The following is a 25,311-nucleotide window of genomic DNA, read 5'->3' as shown; positions in this document are numbered from 1 at the left end:
TGCGTAGCAAATTTTTTCAATGCTAGGCTTGGGAAATGTTACTCCAAAAAGGAAACAGGGTTTAGTGGATTACAAAAGAATTTATTTGTTTTTAATGAGTCAATATGTGAAGTAAATAACACATACATATTCTTAATCAATGAAACCATAAATAAAGTTTTCATATCACACTGAAATAATTGACTCATTCTGTGCTTCTGGAAGTCTGAGAATGAATTAGGTTCCTATAGCATCAATCTGCTGTCTCAGCTAAGTTAGCTCTCTGAGTTATAAATAATTACATGGTTTAGCATAAATTTATTTTACAATTTATAAAGTGCACTCATCACTAGGGTTCTTGGCATGTATACAAAGATAACAACAAAATAAGAACATATTGACTAGTTTCAACTAAGTGAACTCATTCAACATGTCCTCAATAAATGTATATAAATCATCACCAACATCTCCACTCAAAGGTGTCAGTAAATATATAAGCCTTGAACATCATCCTGAAAGTCAATGAACTAGGGAGTCTATCAGATCACCAGAGAGCAATTTCCAGAATTTAAAATGCTTTAAAAAAAGCTGTCTTAGCTTCAGAATTTAAATCCATCAGGTGATATATTTAAATCAGCCATTAGTGTTCTGGTGGGCTGAATCACAGTGATGATATATAGGGAAAGTGTCTCAACTCTAGCACAGCTGTGACCCAATGCTGCAGTAGTGTGCAGCCCAACCTACACTGCCCTGCAAACGAAGAAAGTGCTTTGCATAAGTCACTGTGAGGTAACACACAGTCTTCACTGGCTAGTGCTTCTGAACTTGAGGGAAGTTTTAAGAGAAATGAAGACAGCAGTCTTGTTTGGGGCTTGGCTTGAGAAGTGAAGGCAAGATGATTGAGCCTGTCTCCAGAAGACTTGGGAAGCTATCTCAGTTTAGTGTGTGTGTGTCTCCCTCCTGACAGCAAATAAAGCTGAGCCAGGTACTGGGTAATTTGCTCTAAGTGAAATCTGGAAGTGACTTGAGAGTTATGTAACATTTTCTCACTCAGATTTTCTCTTGAAGGAAAAGTTGGAGATGATTTTTCAGTGGAAGTGTTTCCAATGTTAGGAAGTTGATTCTTGGCAGATGATGATTTTTCTTACCCCAAAGTCCCAGGCAATGCTCAAGTCAGTGCAGCAAAAGAGTTCTGACAGCTGGGAAGTACCTGCAGCACGTGCCCCAGAGGACTTGCTCTGAAATTCCCCAGTGACCTCAGGCTGGACACCTGCATGTAGGCTGGTGACTACATTTGTTATTATAGGATTTGTTATTACCAGCTCCTCACCCAGTACCTCTGAGGATGTGTAGTTTCTTTGTGTCTTCCATCCCCATCCATTTCACTGTGCTCTTGTGAAGATATTCTAATTAAAAGCTCTGGGACCTGTCTGGATGGGTGCAATGAATGCAGGTGGCTCTGCCCAGCCGAGCAAAAGCCTGGTGCCACATCAGGGGCTGAACTGAGTGTGCAGCTCCATTCACTTCCACCCCTGCACCAGTCTTATCACAGAAAAATAGGAGTGTCCCATAGCGCCCTCTGCAAAGCTCAAGATAACAGGGTAAGAGATTATTGTTATAGTATTAGACATAGCAGTTCTCAATGGGCTATCCTGTTGATACAGACTTAGGAGAAACTTGCAGAAGATAACTTTTCTGTGATTTACAATAACATTTATAGTGATTTTATTTAGAAATAGAAGCTGAGAATAATACTGAAGTGTGGCAGGGTTGTGAATGAACTTCATGTAGAAAGACTGTTGCATTTTCTTCCTCTAGACTACCTGCTGCCAAGAAAGTGGCTAATCCATCTTAATTCCACTTACTTGTATTCACAGACCATACAGAGAATTCATGGCAGCATAAAAATAGTTCAGGAAACAGCGAAAAGATATAGTCTAAATTTGCCAACTTATTTACCTGTTAGGATTTCACAGATGCTACTAAAAGAAAAAGATAACATATGTAATTTGTAACATAACCTTGGAATTTAAAACTCTCTAGAGACCATTTGTAGAGATTTGGGTACTTAGGCTGCTAGCAGCCTTCCAAGGTACACCTGAGGTGTTCTTCTTTCAAAGGCCTTGTGTATATCTCCTATTATTTTCCATAGAATAACTGTCAGTTTCTCATTCATGCAATGTATGGACTCTTCTAATTATAATCTGAAGATTAGCACTGCACCATGTTTGAGAAATATTCCTAAAGTCTTGTGATTACATTTCTCATGTCATATCTACTGATTTGATGACTTTTCAAAGCCATTTAATCATACTTTTCACATGTAACATCTCTAAAAATAGCCAATATATTTCTACTGAAGTCAGTTCTGTTTGTGATCTATTTTATGGTACTTTTTGCAACTTATTACATAAAGGTCTTACTGATACTTTTTTTGTGTCCAAAATATGGCCATGAAAATATGCAATCAAAATACGGCCCTTTGCTAACAGATGAGTATGCAACTGACTGTTGTAACAGATAGACTTCTCTAAAAGCTAGACCTAAGTATTTTTTAGGCTACTGCCCACTTAGAGAACAACTCACAAGAGAAATAACATGCCTAAGTGTGCAAACCATGTTCCCTTCCAGGAATAGTTATTCGCCTCTAAGTAGAAGTCACGATAGCTTCAAGCAGGTGGACGTGTAGTCTATAGTACACATGCTAAAAGTCTTGCCTGCCTCCACAGCTTGGTTTTATCCAGTATAAAGGGAATGTAAATCTTTATTGGATTTCTTCTGCATTTGAAGAGGTAAGGTTGATAATAAATTGCTTTTATTCCTACCAAATCTCTCAAGGTAGTTCTACTTGATTGCTCCCAGGATGATGTTTGTGTGTATGGGAGAGAAGTATAATTAGGCTTTGAGTTCTGTACAACATAATCCGTGGCAAGTATGAATGACATGAAAGGCAGCAGAAATTGCCTGGGAGGAGGCTGTTTTTGTTTGTTTTGAAAAAAAGAGGTCGAAAAGATTCTTTCCGCGGCTGATGCAATCTGGCTGTGTTTGCTCTGAGACAGAGACACTTGTGCATCACGGTGAAGGCAATGGAAGGGGTGGGAAGGGAAGAGTGTTGGGGCTAAATTCCACTTTCTGCAATACCTGCTTTTGATCTAAGCTTTAATCGGAAGTGATTTAGAAAACTGTTAGCATCACAGGGGGTATTAATGCTCTCCCCTCATTCTGTACACTGCCTGCCCCTGAGGGAGCTGTTATATTTCTGTCTGTGTTAAGACTTCTCTTGCCCCTTCCCTTTGCAGTGAGAAAGCTTTTGGTTGGTAGGAGAGAAAACATTGAAGACACCTCATTTTCCTCCACAAGTGGCACAATAACTCCTAGGGGTATTTATCACACACTTGTTTCATGCACAACTCACACAGCACTCATCCACATGCCGCCTGCTGAATGATTACAGTGTTATATAATGATGTCTGCTGTTCCTCTGTTTTCCTTATTTTGCTAAGTATTGGGCAACAAGTGTCTTAGTTATTTTCTGCTTGTTACATCACCTGTTAGTCAGCCTTGGGCTAGAAAAACTTAAATACCTTGCCATCCTTTACAGACAGTGAAACTGCATACTGCTTTTGACTGAACTGCATAATGCATCTATGGAAAATACAGTCCGTGGTCTGTATCTCCTCTCTTTGTCAGTTTGGTGAATAATATCTACTTATGTAAGGAACTCCAAACAAAGTTATGTTATATCAGTTTCTACTTTGAATCAGATCTAATAGCTACAGAAATAAATCTAGTTACTAAATCAGAGAACATTTCTAGCAGCTCAGATCTTCTACTCCATCTTGTGGAAGAAGTCAAAACCAACACAAATAACGTTAAACCATCATGTGCCATGATGTGTATGGTTACCTAATAACACCAAAATACCAAAACTTCATAGGTTTTCCATAGACAGTGTTGGTTAATATCTATTTTATTCCAAAATATTGATTCAAAACATGTTTTCAAGCATTTTTGTAACATGAACACTGATTTCTGTGTTTATTTAAGTTCACACTGAATCGGGTTTTTAATAGAAGCTCGCAGGGAGATGCGGGGTGATTTTTCCCTCTTTTGAAGAAATAGCCTGAAAGTTCACATGGCAGAACACTGGTCTTCTGTATAAAAGCCACATCATTAATTATTCCTCTCAAGCTATAAGATTAAAATTTATATTATGTGGATCACGACATACAATTTCCATTTTACTTCTATCAGGGTTTTGTGGCTTCAACAGGCGTGGACTGAGATCATCTGTTCAGTGGGCTGACATAGTTTTGTTTAACAACTCATCTTTCTGTCATTCCACTGAGAAATTTTTTCACAACAGAGACCTCTACTGAAATTAAAAAATAGCTCTGCAGAGCTAAAATAGTTCTGCAGAGCAAAGCCACTCTGACAAGACCAGTTGTTAATCAGTGATATCTCAGAGAAGTTTGACAAGTGTCAGAATAATCCATTCCTTACCTCTTGCCATGGAAATAGAGGAAAACAATCATAAAGTAGTTAAAAGTTTTCCCTTTATTTAGTGTTTTTAGAGAAGTGCAGTATGTTTGATTAATATCACACCAAAGCCCTAATGCTTCTACTGAAATTTGTGTGCCAACTACTTCAGTGGGGATAATTTTTTGAATTTTTTTTTAGATGACTGAATTATGTAATATACTGTGTGACAGTGTAGTTAAAAGATTCTAAAATATTTTGGTTTAGTCATACAATTTCATGGGGAAAGAATGAGACATCTTCCAGAGCTAAGTCTAACATAAGCACAACACTGACATCTGGTGTTTAAATCGTATTTAGTCCTTGGCAAAGTTAAGTTAGCAAGCACTAATATTTAAGGCTGTTAAAGTGTTCAGGCAAAGGCCAGGGTACAGAGGTGCCTACAGAGGCAAACTGATGCTTTAGTGGTCTAGATGACATTTAGCCTAGCTAGGAGGAAGCTCCTAGCATTTGAGAATTCGGCCTGCAAAATCTGAGCTACCTAATAGGGGGAATGAAAAGCCTGTGGCAAGATCTAGAGGTCCTCAGACTGATTCTGATGGATATTTGGGGTAAGGAGGTCAGGAAGAATTATTTCCAAAAACACGGGTCTCAATAAAGTACTTCAAATTCTAAGCTTGCTTTAAAATCTAATTAAGAATATTTTTTCAATAAAAAATTCAGCTGAGTAGGGTTTTTTTCTATGTACCAATTTATCATTTTTGCAGTGCTGTTTAGTTAGGACTTTGTAATGTCCTCTTTATTAAAGTGCCAGCTTGACACACACAATGGTAGTTTCTGCCTGACCCTTGCAGCTCAGCTAATCCCTGCCATGTACTTGCTACATGTTCTAAAAGCAATAAGTGGGCATAATCAGTTATCAGTGCTTACCTTGTATGGCATGCAATGTTAACATTTGTTTCAGGAAAGAGAGAACCTTTTCCTCTTTTTTCTCAACTATGCCTCGTTACTGACTGATTTTTGGTTTTGTTTTTTCACGCCACCCCTGAAAGAGGAAGGAAACAGCCAGTGGGAAATATAGTAGAAGAAGAGGTGATGTGGAATTAGGCTTGCTCAAATAGCTTTCAGGAGACTAGTCAGTTTTGTACTTTAAAATGTATAATTTGTTTCTCGGTACAGAGGAACTATTCACCCTTAACCGTGCCATATATAAGGGCCTAGGAGAGGGAGCAGATGCCATTTCCCTGTGGCTTGGTTTCTCATGGTGGTGTGACTCAGAAAAAGTACAGCACAAAAAAGCCTATTTCTGGAAATAGTCATTCCAAGACTGGCCTGGGGTTTTGTAGAATCTATTTGTTCTGTGATGAGAAGACGTCAGGAAATATCTGAGAAGGTGTTGTTTATCTGTTGTTTTCTCTAAAGTTTTATTCTACAGTTAAGTCTCAGCCCACTTAATGAAGGTGATTAGCCACTCATTTTCCCTGTCCTGCATTTCTGTAATTGACATTGAATTAGAAAGTAAACCTCAACAGAAGAGAGGCTTGTGTATGTCTGAGTTTAGTAATGACATTAGGTATTTGCCAGTGCATGTATGGAAAACATGCTGGAGGCATGCACTTGTGAGCACCACACCTTTAGCAGTGAGACTTGCACAATTATTGTTTTGCTCTATAATGTGGCACATGCAGAAAAATGTCCAAATTGTCATAGGATCATTTGGTTCATGGGGTCATTAGTTTATCACAAGCCCTTAAAAGGCAGAGATTTTAATGTTCAGTCTCATTATATCTCCAACCACAAACTTTTTTTCAGAAAACAAAGGCCTTGTGGGCTCATCTCCTCCACTACCTGCCATGGTGTCCTTGATTACACTCTATATAAAAGGGCTAAAAAATGAGAAGCAACAGCATTGAAGAAAGTAAAGCTTCTACAAGAAAGCATTTGAAAGTCTTCATGACTTGCCTGAAAAGCTCAGAATGTAGTTATTGTTATCTTTCTTCTAATTAGTAATGAATATAAAAGTCTGGTCAAAAAGAAAGCAGTGCATCCCTCTGAAGGGACACAGCTGTGTGTGTGGCTGGTTCCAATATGCTCTAGCCTATTTTTCTGAATCTTCCTTCATTGAGTGTTAAATCAGAAGCCTTTATTTCTTCTCTTACATTGATAATAGCCACTAAGGATATTAAGTTTCTAGCTTAACTGCTGTAAGTAGAGTTGGTTTCATTCTTTTCCTTGATTCCTTAAGCATTTGCTTTGTGTTTTAATTGTTTTTACCTATGCACTGGAATTTCACCTAGAAAGGAATCATGCAATTAATTTCAAGATATATGTCTGTGAGCAAAACCAGATGGGAGAGAGGTACTTATATGGAGAGAAAATATCATTGTACACCTGGTCTCAAACAAGAGGTCATATTCAATGTATTCCATAGTAATTCTAACCCTTGCAAGACAAAGTCTTTCCAAGTTCTTCAGTACACATCTCTGTGTAGAAAGAAAGAGCCCAGTTCCTGATCTTGCAGGAACTGGGGGGTAAGGATGGGGGAAGTTGCAGTAGGGGGGAGCCCTTAATAAGTTTCTCCTACTGAAAGATTCCTAAGCATGTGGTCAAGGACAGAAAAAAATGTTATCTCTGAAGAAGACACAGAATAAACCTGTACAAAACTGGCACACAAATTTGTGACCCGTTTAATTCAAATTTGGTGTATTTTTCATCTCTTCTGTTGCTGACCAACAGAGAGACTAAAATCCATGTAATGATGCTTAATAAATATTAAGACTGTACATCTCAAACCAAACACTTTATGTAACAGGTATTTCATGAACAGAAGGTACATCAGAATTCACACACTTAGCAGCAAAATGTCAAAATTGGAATGCAGGTGTTATGGAACTGTAACACCAAAGCACTCTTTGCAGCACAATTACTAAGGATGGAAACACCATATCACTTTCTTCTGCACCATCTGAAACAAATAAAAGAGCTGAAGTTGTGGATGTGAAATTCTGAAAATCATACAAGATGTAGATACTACTCCAGTGAAACTTTGGGGAAGTGATGGTGATGGAGAAATCATGTAAAAAAGGATTCTCTTATAAATACCAGTATGCGTCTACTGCTTATAAATGTAGGAATTCCTGCTCAAACTCTATCAGCCACTCTGTATCTCTGTATCTGGAACCAGAGTATAAATCTTCCTTTTTCTTTCTTTCTTTTTTTTTTTTTTAATCAATATCTCATCCTATTGTTTCAGTAGGAGTTATAATACTTCTATTTAAAATCCTCAAGGAAATTACTCCTCTTAATTCCTTTCCAAATGCCATATCTGTATAACCTAAATCTATTCACTGATTCCCTATGGATGCCAGGATCCCCCGGGAGGATTTCCACCTATGTCCAAACTTTCAGGGATTTGCACACACTTAATATCCAAGCCAGCAGAGAGGCTGCTGGGAGATCTTTTCTTCCAGCTTGGAAAAATTCTGAGTTTAATCCATAGAGGTATCAGTGTCTGTAAGCATCTGAATTCCCCTGGTGCAGCAGGATGCTTTTATCACTTCATATGCAAATGCATGGACGATGAAGGGATCACTGTTTATTTGCTTCTGGTTTTAAACTACCAGTATCTTCTTTGACTGCAACAAAACATTTTGGGGTCTGACCTGAAAAAATTGCAATACATAATTTTAAACACTTAAATATATTTCACCCATTTTTACACTCGGAACATAAAGTTCCATTTGAAGTAATGGACTGCAATCTCAGTGTTATACAGATGCACTACAAAAACGTCATTTGCTTTGTTTTTCATCAATGTGACAAGGAAAGGTAATAACAATAGGATTTGGTTTCTTTATAATCCAAACGCAACAGGTACTGTCTCCCTCTTCCCATCTGTGTACTCTAAAGTTGAAAATTAGATGTTCTGGGACAAAAAAAAAATGTTGTCAGAGGTAATGAGAGCTCTGCAGGCAAACACAGAGTTTATGTTAAAGGATGAGTCAGTAATCTACATAGGAATAGCAGGAGGAGGGGGTGGAGAGACTGACTACTTTTTGAAAAGCAGCTTCCAACCTACTTTTAGTATCTGGAAAGAACAATTTTTGAATGCACACAAGCAAATTTCCAAATTCTCCAGAATCTTTTGTCTAGGATAGATGACAGAGCAGATTTTTTTTTTTTTTTTCATTTTCCATCTAAGGAAAACTTGAAAAAAGAATTTAAAAACATATTAACAGAAGAGGGACTCGACGTTATGATGATACAAACAAGGGCTGCTACTGCAGTTAAGCAATAAAGAATCTGGAAATAGGCAGGTAGTATTCATTATTAACACTATTATTATAAAAAGTCACAACTGGTTGCTAATAGGAATTGAAAAGTTAGGAAGGTCTGAGGATCGATCTCTGGTTCTGATGGAGTGTTGCTATGGAAAATTGATGTTAAGTTTTTGTATGACACTAAAAATACTATCAGGATTGAAAAAGTAAGTGTCCCCATTTGCATCCAGATGTCGAATGGATAACCAGTGTAAAAGCATGAATTCCTCCTTATCACTGTTTTTTGTAAACCATTATCATCATCTAGTATCCTCCCAGTAGTATAAGCCACAATGGGAAATGGTATCAACACTCTATGTGTGTGTATGTCCGACTAGAAGAACTAGAAGTTCAGATTAGATATAACGAAGAAGTTGTTCCCTGTGAGGGTGGTGAGACACTTGGACTGGTTGCCCAACAAAGTGGTAAATGCTCTGTCCATGGCAGCGTTCAAGGCCAGGTTGGACAGAGCTATGCGCAACACAGTCTAGGGTGAGTTGTCCATGCCATGGCAGGGGGGTTGGAACTAGATGATCTTAAGGTCCTTTCCATCCCAAACCATCCTATGATTCTAAGATTCTATTCTGGCCAGGGGTGATGCCTGCCTGGCCAGGTGAGGTAGGAGTTCCTCTGTAGCAGGTCCCAGGTCACTGCCAGCTGCGCTCTGGTTCACCTAAAGAATAACTATGGCTGCAGCAAAGGCTTGAGGTTATTTGGGATTATCAGGACCTTACTGGTATTCTATATAGATGAAGGAAAGAGGAGATGAATATATTCTTTGTTGGTTTCTTTTTTATGGATTAGAAATTAGGAGAAAATGCAAGTAATTTAAAACAGCTCCTCATTGTTAGGCTCTTTGACAGCTTTCCTCAGGCAGATCTTGGTCCCCTCTCTCCTTTCATTCTGATAGAGCACTTTTGCAGAGACTCGTAGGCTGCTACACAGTTTTGTATTCTCAAAACTCTGGGCTAATACTGCTATAGTAAGGGAAGAGTTATTGTCTAAAGAAGAGAGCATTTGCCATCTTTTTGGCTGGTTGAGGGTGGTGGTATTTTTTTCGTTGGTTTTGTGCTTTTTTCCTCTGTTTAAGAAAGCAGAAGCCATGGACCCAGTCCTTGATTCACCACATAAGCAAGGTACTGCTGATCAGTTTAGGGTTCACACAGAAGAACATCTGAGCTTTGGGAAAATGAATATTTGTTCAATATTTTAAATTAATTAGCTTGAACATCTGCTTCTTATAAATATTTTAGCAAATTAATTTATTATCAGAAACATTTGGGTAAACAATAAGCCTTAAGCAACTACTAAAACATGTCTGTGGAAAGGTAGAACTGAAATTTACAATATTTATGCTAGAAATATAACTTTAGGATTTATGTTTATCCAACAGGGAAAACAGTATGTTTAATCTAAACAGCTCAAATACTGAGCACTCATAATTCAACAGCTAAAATAAAATAAAAAGTGTCTTTTTTGCAGATGTTGCTCATCAGATCTGTTGCATCTTACTATGTGGCAGGGGAGCAGAGGGATTGTTCAGCACCAAGATGCATATGACAAATTTATATATATATATATATATAGTTTATATAAAATGTAGAATACATGTATGCATATTGCAGTACATTTACGTTATATATGGATATATTCAACAGTCAAAGGGGACCTGTATTAACTCATAATATTGATAATATCTGAAAAACTAATGTTAATATTGTTCAAATATATTTAATGATTTTTTTTATGCTTTTGAGGCTGGGAATTGAACCAGTGAACCAGCTAAATTGATTTGTCTGCTGTATACAGTGGAGTTTGATATATCTCCCTTTGTTACTATGTCTGTTTTTCTCTTTAAGGTGAGAGGCCTTGTTCACATGAAAATGTTTCTCAGGTTAATCTTTGTATGCCTTTTCCTTATTTTTCACCCTAGCAGTATTCTGAGCAATAGTTCATTCATTTTAATTTAACCCTGTTCTATTCCTTCTATCCCTTTGTTTGTCACTTATTCAGGCTGCATTTTTTGCTCATGTTCTGTCAACTATTAGAGTCATCCTGCAAAGATTGAACTGGTATACAGCTTGGTCTAAGGCTCTGCACACTGGTTTAATTTACAATTAGTAGCAACACCACTAAGAACTCTGGCAGGCAGCAGCCACTGCAAGAATTTTGTTGGTGCTCACAGCAAAAAATGAGAACCTATGAGAAATGACAATATCAAGGACATAAAATTAGATTGTGTCAAATATGAATTTGCAATTTTCTTCTGTGATGAAGTTGAAAAATATTCTGTTTTTCCTTAGTCTTTTTCAGAATACATATTGCAACTGTGGCTGCATGGTTCACAAGTCTTTTTGAAACTCACTTTATTAAACTATCCTGCCATTAGTTTCTTAATTTTTCTGCCTCTCTCATTGTTCTTCTGCATTATAATTTTTCATCTGCATTAATGCACAATGTAGAAATGTTAAATTTTATTCTACTGCATCTAAACGATTTCCAGCTGCAGTTTCTTTATTCTTGTCTATTGAGTTTTTAGTTTCTCTATAGTTTACATCAAGTTAGCGGCTATTACATGTGGATCTAATTCCTTGCTTCAAGGTTTTTAATGTTTTATAATACACAATGCAGTCTTTTTTTTGTTACATATCTAAGATACCTTTCCATAAAGTAGAAGATCAATAAAAAAGGAATCTGCAGACTATTTTCAGCTTATATTTCACAAATAAAACATTGATGTTCCCTTTTAAGTTGTCCATCACTCATCCAGCAGGTTTCACTGACAGTAACAGTTTGTCAGTAATTTCGGAAGAGGAAGATGTATGGTGTTGTAAATATTTAAAATCAAATTTGAAAAAAAGGACAGAGATGAATGATATCAGAGTAACATAATGCTGAAGGCAACATTTTCAAAGCAATTCAGTAGATACTGTTTTCCCTTGTAGGTGGCACTATTGAAAAGGAAGTTATACTGGATCTGGTGTGGAAAGCCAAAACTCTGAAACTCGCACAAAGCTGGAATATGAACAGAATAGCCACTGCCAGATCCACACAGGATGAATAATACTGTACAAAGGATTAGCACTTACTAGTTTTAGCTAAAAGGTGGATTTTCTTAATTTAAAAAAAATGGCATTTGAATTAAATATCACCTCAAATGTGACCCCATACATGCAGTTATATTGCAGGAACTATTTGTGTTAGAGTAGGTACAAGAGTTGTCAGTTTATTTTTTGCTCCTGAATTCTAAATGTGAATTTCCAAAAATCCTATAATTTGTGATCTTTGACCAAAAAAAGTATTTGGTATCCTTAATCATATATTTCTATAGCACGCAGAGGATCTCATTTACAATAATAAGCTTGTCAAGCTTTCATTCTATGCTCTTCTTTAACTGCAACGAAACAGCCCTGTGGCCATCTAAGTCTGTTACACTGCTTGTTGCCAAATTCTGGAAAAGGTTCTGAGGAACACTGTTTTCAAAGACAAACAACAATTGTTGATAAGGGTGTGGATTTGTTTTTCTCTTGATAGGACAGTTGTAGATGGTGAGCACAAACATCAAAGAGTAAATAGCAAATTTATGTCTTTTAGCTAACATTACTTTGATTCACTTCCCAGCATCCAGTTGCTGCCCTTCATTTATTGCCAGGAAATGCCATCCCTGAAGGTCTTTGATGCTACTAAAAGTTGATGTTAAATTAATAAATGAAGAAGCACAACTTTAAGAGAATATATATATTCAGAAAGTGGTTTCAGTAAATTTTAAAATGTGTTGTAGGATACACTGGTGTCTGAAGTTTGTTTAATCACACTTTGCAGTAATATATTGTAAAAATTAGCATGGTGGTGGAGTAAATGTTTTCATTATGTGACATGCCTGTTTAGTAGTAAAAGTATTCATATCATTTGTGATGCACCCTGTCTTTAGAAATATCTAAGAAATATGAAGAATTATGTAACACTGAAATAACACTAATATGAATAGTCAAATTATAATGTATCACTTTTAATACTTGCATCCATCATGTAATTTCAGACTGTATCTATTTTTCAAAATTAAAGTAAGTTGTATGCAGCGTTACCTACAATATTGTTTCCAAAAAACTGAATCAGAGTTTTGATTTGGCTTAAACTTTTTTCTTTTTTTTTTTTTATATGGTTTATTTGTTTTGTTGATGTTTTTTTTTGTGTGGTTTTTTGGGGTCACCAGATCTTGCTTTCTTGCTGTTTCTGTGCTCTAGAAATAGCTGATCTAAGGGACCTCAGGAGGTCTCTGGTCCCACCTCAGAGCAGAATCAACTGTGGGCTTAGACCTGGTTCCTTAGGGTTCTGTCCAGCTGTGGTTTGAAAAGATTCCGCAGATAGTGACTGCAAACTTTGCTGTGCAAGCACTAAGCAAATATTTGCCAAGTACCAGCTTGAATGGATTTGTATTGAATTTTGTACTTCTACAAAATAAAATTCAAAGTGTAGATTTTATAATCTCAGATTTCATGTTAGTTGGAATACAAAGTAATCAAAATATTTTCAGACTGACCCATCCTTTAATGTAGCATTTAAAAATAAAAGCAGAAATCCAAATAAGGTGTGTTCATCACTACTCTTTTGCTTTATTATTTGTCATATATTTTTAATACATAAGTGACATCTGATGTATTACTTAATCAAGAGGAAAAGAATTATACCTTACACATAATCAGTTATTTTTGCCACATCAAAAAAATTAGACTAACAGATGAGGAAAATAAATAAGATGAACTTTAAAAATGAAAATGCTTAGCCTTTGGAATTTTATTTGACAGCTTTTGAAAATTAAATTATAAGTCAAGTACTGATAGGTTTGATATCTTCTTTGAAACATTGCAGATGATGTATTGCAGCTTTAATGGAATATCATTTATCATCTGATATTAACAACTGTAGTATTTCTGAGCTTGTCATCTCTTCTGTGATGACAAATAGTCCAACTTGTAGCAGTGATAATGGGATTTTATAATGATCTCTCCAAACTGACGCTGCTCTGGTGCAAGCTATTTTACTTTAAATCTCAAATATCTATTAAAGGTAGATTAAAATAATTGAGATTTTGAGACCTGCTTGTGTATACAAGCTTCTGCACTGCAAAAGTTACATTTACCTCATTGATTTTTAAAATTTAGTCTATTGTATTTGGTTTGGCTTATAGTAAAAGCTTTCTAGATTTACTAAGCTGTATGTTTCTCACAATTTTCTCTGTAAAAAGATGCATATGCAATAGTCGGTCAGCAGACCTATAGACCAGTGTAGCTTGCTTTATACCAAGGTATGAGAAGAAAAAATGAAGCTTAATTTTATTCTGGAAAAAAGTGGCCAGCTAGTTACCTTTTAAAATTCTATCAAAATATTTTTATTCACACAATTTAACACTTTTAAAAGGAAAGTCTTTTTCATTTGCTTGTATTGCTTTTATACTGTAATCAACTTTCATTAGTGCTGTTGACTTCTGTAATACAGCTGCTTTAGTGTGTCTGTCCAAACTGATGGATTCTTTGAAAGCATCCTTGTCTTTTCAGGGGCTAATAGACAGAGTTTTAATTTACTTGAGGTTGGCAGTTAGAGTATTTGAACTGTTCTTCAGCAGAATGCATGAACAAGAGGACTGGTGAAGAAAAATGGGTTTTGTTATATAAAATACGTTTTTTAAAAATAACTTCCTGTAGACAAGCATCTATGAGGATACTGAAAGAATTTAACTTACACATTTAGATACGAAATATTATCTTGATGTAAGTAATTTTAACAGAATTTGATCAGGTTGTCCATGTGTCCATTTGTCATTTAATACTTAAATAAGGCAATTTGAAACGCGTGATCATAAATAGATTCTTCAATGATTCTTGCAATCTGAAGACGTTAATAGCTCAGTCTGAATTTCTCATATATTTTCTTGTCTATCATGAACATTTATTCATACAAAAGTTATTTCAAATGAATATGCATGAGAAGTTTAAGGATTTATTTGAATTTAATTCAAAAATAAAAATTTTACTTCACCTTTCTCCAATGTAGTTCACCAAACCAAGGGAGCTTCTTCCAAGATTATGGTAACTCTCTGGCTTCATGCATCAGAGATAGTGCTCACTAAAAACATGTGCTGTTCTGTTACCAATTTTTCTACTTTTTGCACAAATGTCCCATTAAGAGAGGTCATTTAAACTTCTGGTTTGGAAACAGGAGAGGCCTGTTGAAGTGGACCCTGGGCAGAGCCCTGACCCCAGCAGCCTTCACAGAGCACCAGATAGTGGGACCAAGCAGGAGCCCTAACCACATTTTTGTTTGAGAGAGGGCCAGACTCATAAATTCAAGAACTGTGCTGTGTGGACAGGTGAAAAATTACTTCTAAAACCTCCAGAGCATCACATGCACTCTGCGCATCCCAGCAGCTGGCTGGAGCCCTGATGAGGATTCACAGTTCAGGACCTTTGTCCACAGCAGCTACTGTAATATGAATGGCTGTAATGCTGCCATTGCATATCTAAAGGAAACAACTGTTTAGTGTGAAGCAGTTTGGATTTTGCATCTGCATACTGCTTGCAATTAAGAAGCAATATGCCTTTTATGCAAGTCTAATTCAAGACCACAATAAATCTACAGTCACTTCAAAATATATCCATGTTGTGCTTTTTAAGCTACACTGGCTTACAGTTAACATTTCAAGACAACTTGAAATATTAAATAAAATTAATCTCAATTACTCTCTTTTATTATTACTTTCATGTACAAGCGGTTGTTCAAGTTTCCAAAAGGATGTTAGGTAATCAAGAGTTTGCAGAAAACAGTTGCTGAAATACTATCAGGAATTTTTTAAAATTCTTAGTTCACAGTAAAATTCAAAAGATTTAAATATATTTTATCAGCCATTTCTTTTAAGTCCCTTTCACCCCGTTCTTGTGAAAATGAAGACCAAGTAATTCTATGTACTATGTGTAAGAGACTGAGTATAGGAAGAATATACATAATATCAACTATTCAATATTTTCATTTGAGCACAACTCATGCTCATAAACTTCATACCAGTTTTAATGTAACCTGGAAAAAAAAAAATTGTAAATCAAATTGTATAATAAAATATATTTGCTTATGAACAATTCATCAAGAGAAAAAATGGCACTTACAAATACAGTTTGAATATTTCACCCAGACTTCAGAAAGGCAAATAATGCCATGCTTAGGAAGAATTGAGCAAACAAATACTCTTCCACTTTTTCCTTCAAGTGAACCAAAACTTAGCACATCGGATTTCCTCTTTAATATCTACGTAGTGGCAGAAAACCTGAAGACTAGGAGAACTGACTTGAAGATAAAAGATAAAAAAGGTGAAAGTGTAGAGCTTTCCTAAGCAGTGATAGAGAGGGTATGATAACCATCTACAAGTATATGAAAAGTGTTAACACCAAGGCAGGAAAGGAATTGCTCAGTAAGTCAGCGTATAACTTGAAGTTACAGGAAGATACTAAAAAAAGCTAAAGTTTCGGTTGATTATCAGCAAGAAGCTTCTGACAGTGTTATACATCAGCTGTGGGAAAGTGTCTGAAGTGCTCTCCCTTGGGATACTGTTAGCTAGAGTGGACAATCCACAGGATGGTTTAGGAATAACCCTGCACTTGTACTCAGGCTTTGCACCCCCAACTTTTAAATTTTCTGACTCTGTTTCTGTGTGTAATGCTTGCTGGGGATGAGAGGGTGGGTGGGAACTGAGGACTTTACAGCAACATAAACATTTCTATTGTCTAAGAACAAGTCTATTGACCGGTGCAAAATCCTCCAGATGAATGCCAGTGCCCAGAATTTCCTACCATGCTACAGCCTTGAAACAAATGACTGATGTCCAGTGCTAATAATTTGCCTTCTCTCAGTTCAATTGCACATTCCTCTTTTAATGTGATCTAACACCTGCAGCAACTGAGATGGTGTACATCACTGCTGTACTCAGACTTCCATTCATCACTAAAGGAAAAAGGCACCACTTCCTCCTCCTCCTCCTCTCCCCACTTCTGTACTCCTATGTTGCTGCTACTTCAACCCACCTAAGAGGCCAAGAGAGCAATTTAAAGGTTTTTTTTTGTTTGTTTGTTGTTTTTCTGTTTGTTTTGTTGTTGTCTGGTTTAGTTTTGGTTTTTGTTTGTTTGGGGGTTTATTTGTTTTTTGCTTTGACATTTTGCTTTGAGTGTAACTCATGGAAATACAGTATTTTGCATTGAGGCTTTGGGAGGTTTCTGTGTTAAATGAACATTGATTGGAGTATTACAGCACAGTGTAAATGTACTTCTAATTCTGTTGACTGCAGAGGCATTCTAATGTACACCAGCTTGTAACATGGCTCAAAAATCTGGCCTCAATCTACCCATCCAAGTGGGTAACACTGTTATCATGCATATCTGGGTTTTGTAAAAACAAGCATATAGGAATAAAAAGTAAGGAAGCAAACAAAAGCAAAACCAAAAAACTGATAGAAGAGCACATAGTGATTCTATGTGTTCTACACACTCAATTCTTCTGTACACAGTCACTACCAGATCCTTATTTAGCACAGTATTTTCTGAAAATATTTGACAAAATCTATTGACCACAGGAACTAAATACTGAGTCCTGCTCTCAAGTAAATCCAGCCAAGCACTGCAGGAAAGCTGAACTCAAACTAATTTCCACATCCTTTTCTAGCAGCATCAGAAAATCAAAGGTAGGGAGTAGTTACTCAACTTTCTTTAAATAAGCTGTTTGTTAAAAATTCTTATTTATATGTGCTATGATATTCTATCATGCACTCAGTTGCTAAGACCTCCACAGTGGATAATTTTGAAATCTGCAAGCAGTATTTTCTTATAACATTGTGTTCATAATTGCTTGGGTTAATAAAATTGTACATTGGAATTATTGAAGTTATGAGGCTGAATATGATTTAAGAACAAATTATGGTTTTAGACATTTGAGGGTAAATATTTCTACAAGTTAATATCATGACTACAAAATTATCATGTTCCAGGTTGTAGATTTGTTTTTTTCCCTGCTGAAGTGAGCTCTTCTGAGCATGGACTCTTACCAATGTACATTCAGCTTTTCTCCTGTAATTTTAAGAGATCTTTTCTACAGCTTAAGTGTCTGTTAAGAAATTATTGAAATAGCAGATTTGTGTATGTGACAAACTCCATGAAGGATTATGTCTTAAACTGCAATTTTCAATTTGACAAGCTCTATTAAACCTTAAATTGAACGTCATAGGTAACGTTATGATTACATTTTATTAGTAAAATTATCTCTGGGAAAAAAAAAGTAAATTTAACTCTGAAATGTATGCAAAATTAAATACCAGCTGGTTTGTTTTAAATAAATACATGATATTTTTCCCTTACCTTATTGAAGAGGTGATTTTCTATGCATACAGATGGTTAGAGTGGAAGAATAATGATAGGAATCAATAATAAATTGTAATAAGACTTAAAACGCTACTGTGCTTATAAGGTTTCTTGTTTAAAAAAAAAGTTTGCTATAGTTTTGCTTGAGTTGACTGTAAATCAACTTTTCTCCTTCTACTAGATATAGATTTCTAGTTAAGTTGCTTCCCCATGAAAAAATGTTTATCTAGAGGAGAAACAGAACCATTTATAATATCAGTTAGCCCAACCAGGAAACCGGTTGTATTATGTGGTATACAACATGATTCTGCAGTTTAAGAATCAAATATGCAAAAAATGTTTTTCTGCTAACAATTCACAACTCATCCATGGATAAGAAATAATTTTCACCATAACTGGGAAAACTTTAATGAGAAAATAATGCATTAAAACTGTTGAGGAAAATTAGGAGTAGGAACTTACAGTGCTGAAATTCTAAAAGTATTGTTACAGACTGTTTGTCAGTGTTATCTGGGGAACAGTAGAGTGGTTGTCTCCATCATGACTTGCTCTGAGGGGTCTTCCAAGTTAAATATTCTCCTTTCTTTACAGATTCTGTGGACAGGCTTCTGCGCTTAAGGACTGGAACAAATCTGATCTACTCAGCACACCCAGTTGGCTAGAGGGCTACCTAACAGTTACTGAGTATGTGGTGCTATAGTCTAAACTTTACCTTTAACGTGCAAAGGACATGCAATGAGGTGGTTGTCTGCATCGCATTGTTAAACCAATTTGCAGAAGGCATAAATTTGGTGGGGGCATATTTTGTGGTATCTGTTTTTTTGTTGTTTTCCTTTAGTATATTGCTATTATATTGTATGTAATCAAAGATTTCTTCCAACATAAGATGTGTGCAGTTGGTTTGCCACTCCAGGGTTAGATGAGACACATGCAGACCTGGGGCTGAGGAGGCAGAAATGGGTGTCAGGTCTTTCTGTAGCCACAGAGCACACGCTTTGGCTGGGGTTGCTCATCATGTTCTAAAGAATACTCTAGTATACTTGACAAAGACAGAGGTGTGGCATGTTTCTACATACTTGAGTGTGCAGTTCCAGATTTGTGTCCCAAATGCTGCTTTTCCCTGTTACCCTCTTTGAGCCATTTGCTGAATGCAGTTTTGGTAGTTCTGTGGGAGTGAGATGGGTCAGAGAGTGATCTGGGTAATTTGTGATTCTTTCTAACCACACTTCAGAATTCTGCTGGGAATTTGGCTTGTTTATATGACAATTTCTTTGCCTATTTGTGGACTTTCTGAGCTTCTTTTGTCAACATAAAAAGAATGTTTTTCTATAATTCCATAGAACTAACAATAATTTTGTACATAGATTTCTATATATAGCTATAATTCTCTGAACTAAGAAGAGATAATGTGATCGGGTAGCAAACAACGCTTTTTGCAGTAGTTGGTCCTTTTTCTTTTTTGTTATGGTTTCATTGTGTGGGTTTGTTGTTTTTTTATTGCTTTTGTGTTTTGTTTTAAGGTAATTATAAAAAATCTGTGTAGGAGAGAATGGCAAATTAAAGGAATCCTATTGTGGGGCATAGGGAGAAACTTTACCTCTCCTCACTAAGAAAATAGTAATGGAGAATGCATGAATTATGGATTTTCACCTATGCATCCTTTTCATTCATGATACTGTAGAAAGCCATAACATAGACTCTAGATTTAATGCAGTAAAGTCTCTGACTTATATGCATGTACACCTTTAATAAATTGCAGGTTTAAAAAGTCCTGCGTGTATATGTTCAAGAGCAGAACTTTCCAGGCAGACAATGCTGGTACTGCATCAAGTGTACAATATTTTTATTATTTGCATGAATAATATCTATGACTCTTTGATACCTGCAGGCTATATATTCCTAGTAGATCTGTGCATCAAAGGATTCATAAAGTACATTTCAGTGAGCAAGCTACCTACTATTCGTGTTCATCATGTCCCTTATCTTAATAAGTAATGAAGATGCCATGGGCTGACAATGAAATATTTTGAAAATAGTTTTAATGTATAGCTGGCACAGGACCTGTTGGGCATTGATAAATTACACAAATGGAGAGGATGAGAAATCTGTAAAATATTAATGGTCTGCTTCTGTCGGCAGTAAAAGAGAATATACCTGTGTCTCATGTAAGGTCTTATGCTGCCCATGTAAAGCTAAAGGGAATGTTTCCTACTTATCTGGAGGGTTCATGTGTTGTGAGCAGAGCTAATTGCCTTTGGTACTGCTCAATACACCAGTGAATGGTCCAAATGACATAAAACAGCGTGGCTGAAGTTTTGTCTGCAATTATTGCAGTGTGTGGTTCACAAGATAAAGCTGTCCCTATGCTGAAGAGATGTAGGAGTTGCTCTCAGCTTGTAGGAAGGGGGTGAATTTATATGGAAACACTTGTGCTCCAGTACTTGATATCCCCGTTATACCCTGAGCACTCAGGTTGCTCTTTGCTAATGGCTCTTGGAATGCACTGCCTGGAGGGGCTAGTATATTCAGGGATATATGAAAGTATGGGGAGATACATGCAGCACACTGTCCCCTAGGCAACAGTCCTATCATAGTAATGCCATGAATGGAGAAGAAAGATAGGCTCACAGTCCTTCTTCCTTGTCTTCTTTGACGCCATAAGCTGTGTCGTTTTCCTTTACCCTAATAATAGTCATATTCTTACTCAGTGAAAACAACTTCTGTCACACTCTTGTCTTCATTTAAAGCAATGGCTAAATACTGCAGTTATACCCCAGGGGATACTTTATTGTCTGATGTTACTGTAAAACTGTTAGACATCTAGTTACATACTGATGGGAAATGATCTTTTATGGAGAATTTGGCGATGTTACCACTCTTTTAGAAACACTGGTTTTGAGAGGAACTTTTCTTCTAATTGGTGCATGTTTTGATTTAGATATTTTATTATGCCTCAAATGTAACTGTCTGCAGCAAAGTGTTATTTGAATTCTGCAAATTAGGATTCCTGTGAGTCTGTGTTGTGAAATAAAATAAATTCCTTTGAGATCTGAAAATCTTTGAGTAGAACATGTTTTAACTGGGAAATGGGTAGTGGAGCAGTGAATTAAAATGGTAATATAACAGTACAATTTCACCTCACTTGTGACAATGACTTCATTTCTGAATAATTCTGAAGTGGATTTAAATGTAGAAATGTTAGTTTCAGTAGGAAATATAAACACGTGTATAAACGAGAGAAGTACAGATCACTAAAGAGTTTAATTTTTGTGATAACTATAACATCAAACTCAAAAAGCTGCCTTAGCACAGCTCACATATGCAAAAGAGAGGTTTGGGTAGTTGCTCAAGACACAGCTGCTGGTGGACTGTGGCATTCAGCACACCTCTGTGGTCCTCTCACCAGCAGAGAGCCATCTGACCCAAAGCATCTGCCCCTAGTGCGAAGGTTAAAACTCAGTTGTGTGTCCATTACATGTGGCTCATGGAGCTACACACTTCTAAAAGTTTTGCATGTCATAACAACATATGTTTCTGTTAAGAGGACAGCGTTGTATAAGTGTTGCACAGCATAAACTGTGTGTAACCAGGAGGTGAAGTATGATTTATGTTTCCTATATCCCAGATTCTATTGAAATTTCTTACTAATATCTAACTAATATTCTTTATTAAAATTACATTTAAAAAATAATTATCTCTAGTTATTTTAACTCTGAAACTCAGCTAACAGTTTTGTCTGCTTCCTACTCTTCTTACTACACAACCTGAATTTAATATTAATAATTAATACACAGATGTGTAATCCATAACATGACCATACATTCTATGTGAGTATACCCTGCATCATCTCTGATATTGAATTATTTCACTATGGAGCATAATTATCTGCCCAGGCAAATTCTTATTTAATATCATTGAAAATTATGTAAAGATTTTCCATACATTGCACACTAACCTTGCAGCTGGATTAACATGATGGACTATCAGGACTTCTTTAGGGACATAATGCACTGCTGGGTCAATAGTACATGAACAAAGAAGGATTTACACAATAATCTATAATGGCTCTTTAAGAGCTGTTATGGTCTATCAGGATAAAAATAAGGTAGATAATACGTATAAAGTGCATACTTGCTTGTGAAAAGCAAGCATTTGACTGCTTAAATTTTAGCCCTTTAAAGGTCAAATTAGATTCTTTTAACATTTTGAACATAAGTTTACCTGTGAGAAGGTTTAACTCTACTTGCTTAATTGCATGCTATGTAATGAAAATTAAATTCATTAAACTACACAGCAGGTTTATAGAGAAAAAAAAAATCTAAAATCTCTCTTTAAGCTATCAATACTTTCGGTTTTAAATAATTTGCTGTGATTAATTTCTCCCATCTTCTCTGCCTTGGTGGCCAGTGGATTTCAGAAACAGTATACAGTGACCGTGACCCACGGTCCTGGGAAGCAGGATCCATGCTCCACAGCAGGCTTTGGTGTTTCAATATGATTTTGGCTCTCCTCTGACATTGTCCTGTTTGCATTTGTCCCAATAAAGCAGTTTACATTTTTGGGACACAGTACAACTGGCCAGAAAAATACTTATTTCAACTTTTCTCAATGAAATAATTCTCTCTAGTCATATATGTTAAAAGAAAGAAATCTGTTTCTTGGAAGATTTGTTGTTCCCCCACTCCCACCCCCCACCCCACCCCCCCCTCTCCCCAAATCACACTGCAATAGCTGTATTTTAGTTACAGTGAAGGAAAAGGTGGGAAAGGTTTAGTTGTTTTCAGTGTTTTCTTATGAACAGAATAGCATTTTACTTCTTGGTATTCAGACTCAATGTATGCATAAGGAAAATTGAATTTAATTTAAAACAGGAGACATCCCTTCCAAATGACAAGCCGGCACCGAAGAGGCATATAGCATCTAACCTGTGAGGATTTGATAGAGCAGTACAGCCCCTATGATCGTTTTGCAGTAGAGGGCAGCAGAGCAGCGAGGATCCGCTGCTCCGTAGCCTGGGAGTGTTGACATGGGACTTGGCAATTGGATAATTTTTGATATTGTCCTGACACATAAACACCTAGAGTCAGGTTTTCAAAGGTTATTTGCACACTAAAAGAGGAATTAACAAAATGAACTTACATGCCAAAAGTAATTTTGAATATTCTAAAAAGGCTGTAGTCCTATGAAAAGATTGGGCTTTGACAAAAAAAGCCATTTCCATTGCTGATAAGTGAATAGAAATTAAAACGTGTTCAAAATAAACGAGCTCAAATGACTTCTGGGAAAGTGCAATAATCAGAATATAAAATGATGTAATTACAAGAAAGCCCAGCATTATTTGCAAGCATAAGGCCACATTGCCTCAGCCGTCCCCTCCCCATTTTTATATTTGATATTTGTTTGCATCATAGTACCTAAAATACTGATGTTAATATGAAGAGTAACTGTGATGCATAATACACTGTTGTGTTTCTTATTGTGCAATTTACTTTTAAGTCATTACTCTACCTTGCACATAAAAAGTCAGCAAATTATCGGAGTTTATTCCATTGACTTTCTCACACCTTGAGAAATAGCCCATTTGTATTATCACAGTTTGATATATTTCCCATTTACTGAGCTTCTTGGCAAGCTGGCATTTTAATTTAATTATAGTTTTTTTGCTAATGGTCTTTATTTTTCAGTGTCTCTGTAGTAAAATACCTTTAAGGTCTGATATTTTTTTATCCACCAGCTCCCAAACCCCCACCCCCTCTTTTGGCATGTCGTAGTGTAAATTTATAAACTGACAAAATTCAGTGTAAAATTCAAAGAAGTGAAATTAAGAAATCTGTTTAGAAATCCTGCGCTTAAATGATTAAGCGTTTCTTCACTTTGAGAACGTGATTTCTGAATATAGTTAGTATTGTACACCCTTAATTAGAAGCTGCAATACAGAGTGAATATAGCATGAATAACACAGACATTTAGGAGTTTTCATGCAGTTCTCTGTATATGTGCTGTCTAAAAAACCTTGTTACGTGGCTCAGCATCAGACCACTGAACTCAGTTGGGCTCTGCTGTATTTTTTGTTTGTAGATAGATTTTTAATCCTAATGCATATCCTTAGTGTAAGTTAAAACTATTGTTAGGAATAAAATACATATAGTTATAAGAATACTTCTTATATGTGATTGATATCAATGTAAAATTCCTTTTTAATACATGAATTCACTGTTTTTACACTGCAGTCTTTTTTGCAGCTCCTGTTAGCTCCTTGCCTCCAGAAAGGTGGTGCATACACATCCTGCTATTCCTTTTAGCATCCTTATGTTTGCACCATCACCTTCCTAATAGCCTGCAGGAACTGCTGGATCTCTTTTCCTGGAACATTAACAGAAGTCTGTGGTGTGATCGCTAACTGTTTGCTTTGGCACCTCCTAGGAGCCAGGGAGAGGAGGGCAGGAATTTTTCAGTGGCGGGGATATTGCACACTGGGGTGTGAATTAGGAGATCAAAACACAGCTAAACAAATGGGACTCATGGGGTAGGGACTATGGAAAACCAGGAGTGGACATAGCATACCTAAGCTCACAGCAATTACAGCTCAATTAAAGCACTAGAAACATTCCAGAGAGTGTAAAGCTGTGGTATGGAGAAAATGTGCTGAAAACGTGACTTTTTCGAATTAGCACCTTATGTTAATAAAAGTTAGTGATACTAGGCCTACTTCTGTCTTCTGCATACCTGGTAGATCAGTGGGGCTGTGATTAAAATTCCACATATAATAAGGAAAGACAAAATAAGAAATCACGCTGTCAGTCCTGACAGCAAAGCTCTCCAATTTCTCACAAAGAAGTGGCTACTTTGCAAGAGTGTCCCTGCGTGTGCACAGTGGTATCAAATGCCTTAACTGAAGTGCAGGTTTAGAGAAAAGTAACTACCTCCTTCTCTGCTAAATTCACAGCAAAACCTTCCTGGTTCTCCTTCTGCCAATATATCCCTGTCCTCAACACTTGTGCTTTTTACTTTACACTTTACCTTTCTAAATGTAAATATATTCTTTCTTTGTTCTATGTTCATTTATGCTGCTGTATTTTTTATGGATCATCATTGTAACCAGTTACAGTCATGATACCATTTACCAAAGCATATGTTAG

Source organism: Neopsephotus bourkii, unplaced genomic scaffold (assembly GCF_033783945.1).
Source record: "Neopsephotus bourkii isolate Nb327-2 ecotype Australia unplaced genomic scaffold, CSIRO-AGI_Nbou_v1 NB_1671, whole genome shotgun sequence".
NCBI classification, from domain to species: domain Eukaryota; kingdom Metazoa; phylum Chordata; class Aves; order Psittaciformes; family Psittacidae; genus Neopsephotus; species Neopsephotus bourkii.
Note: the sequence above shows the minus strand (reverse complement) of the source record.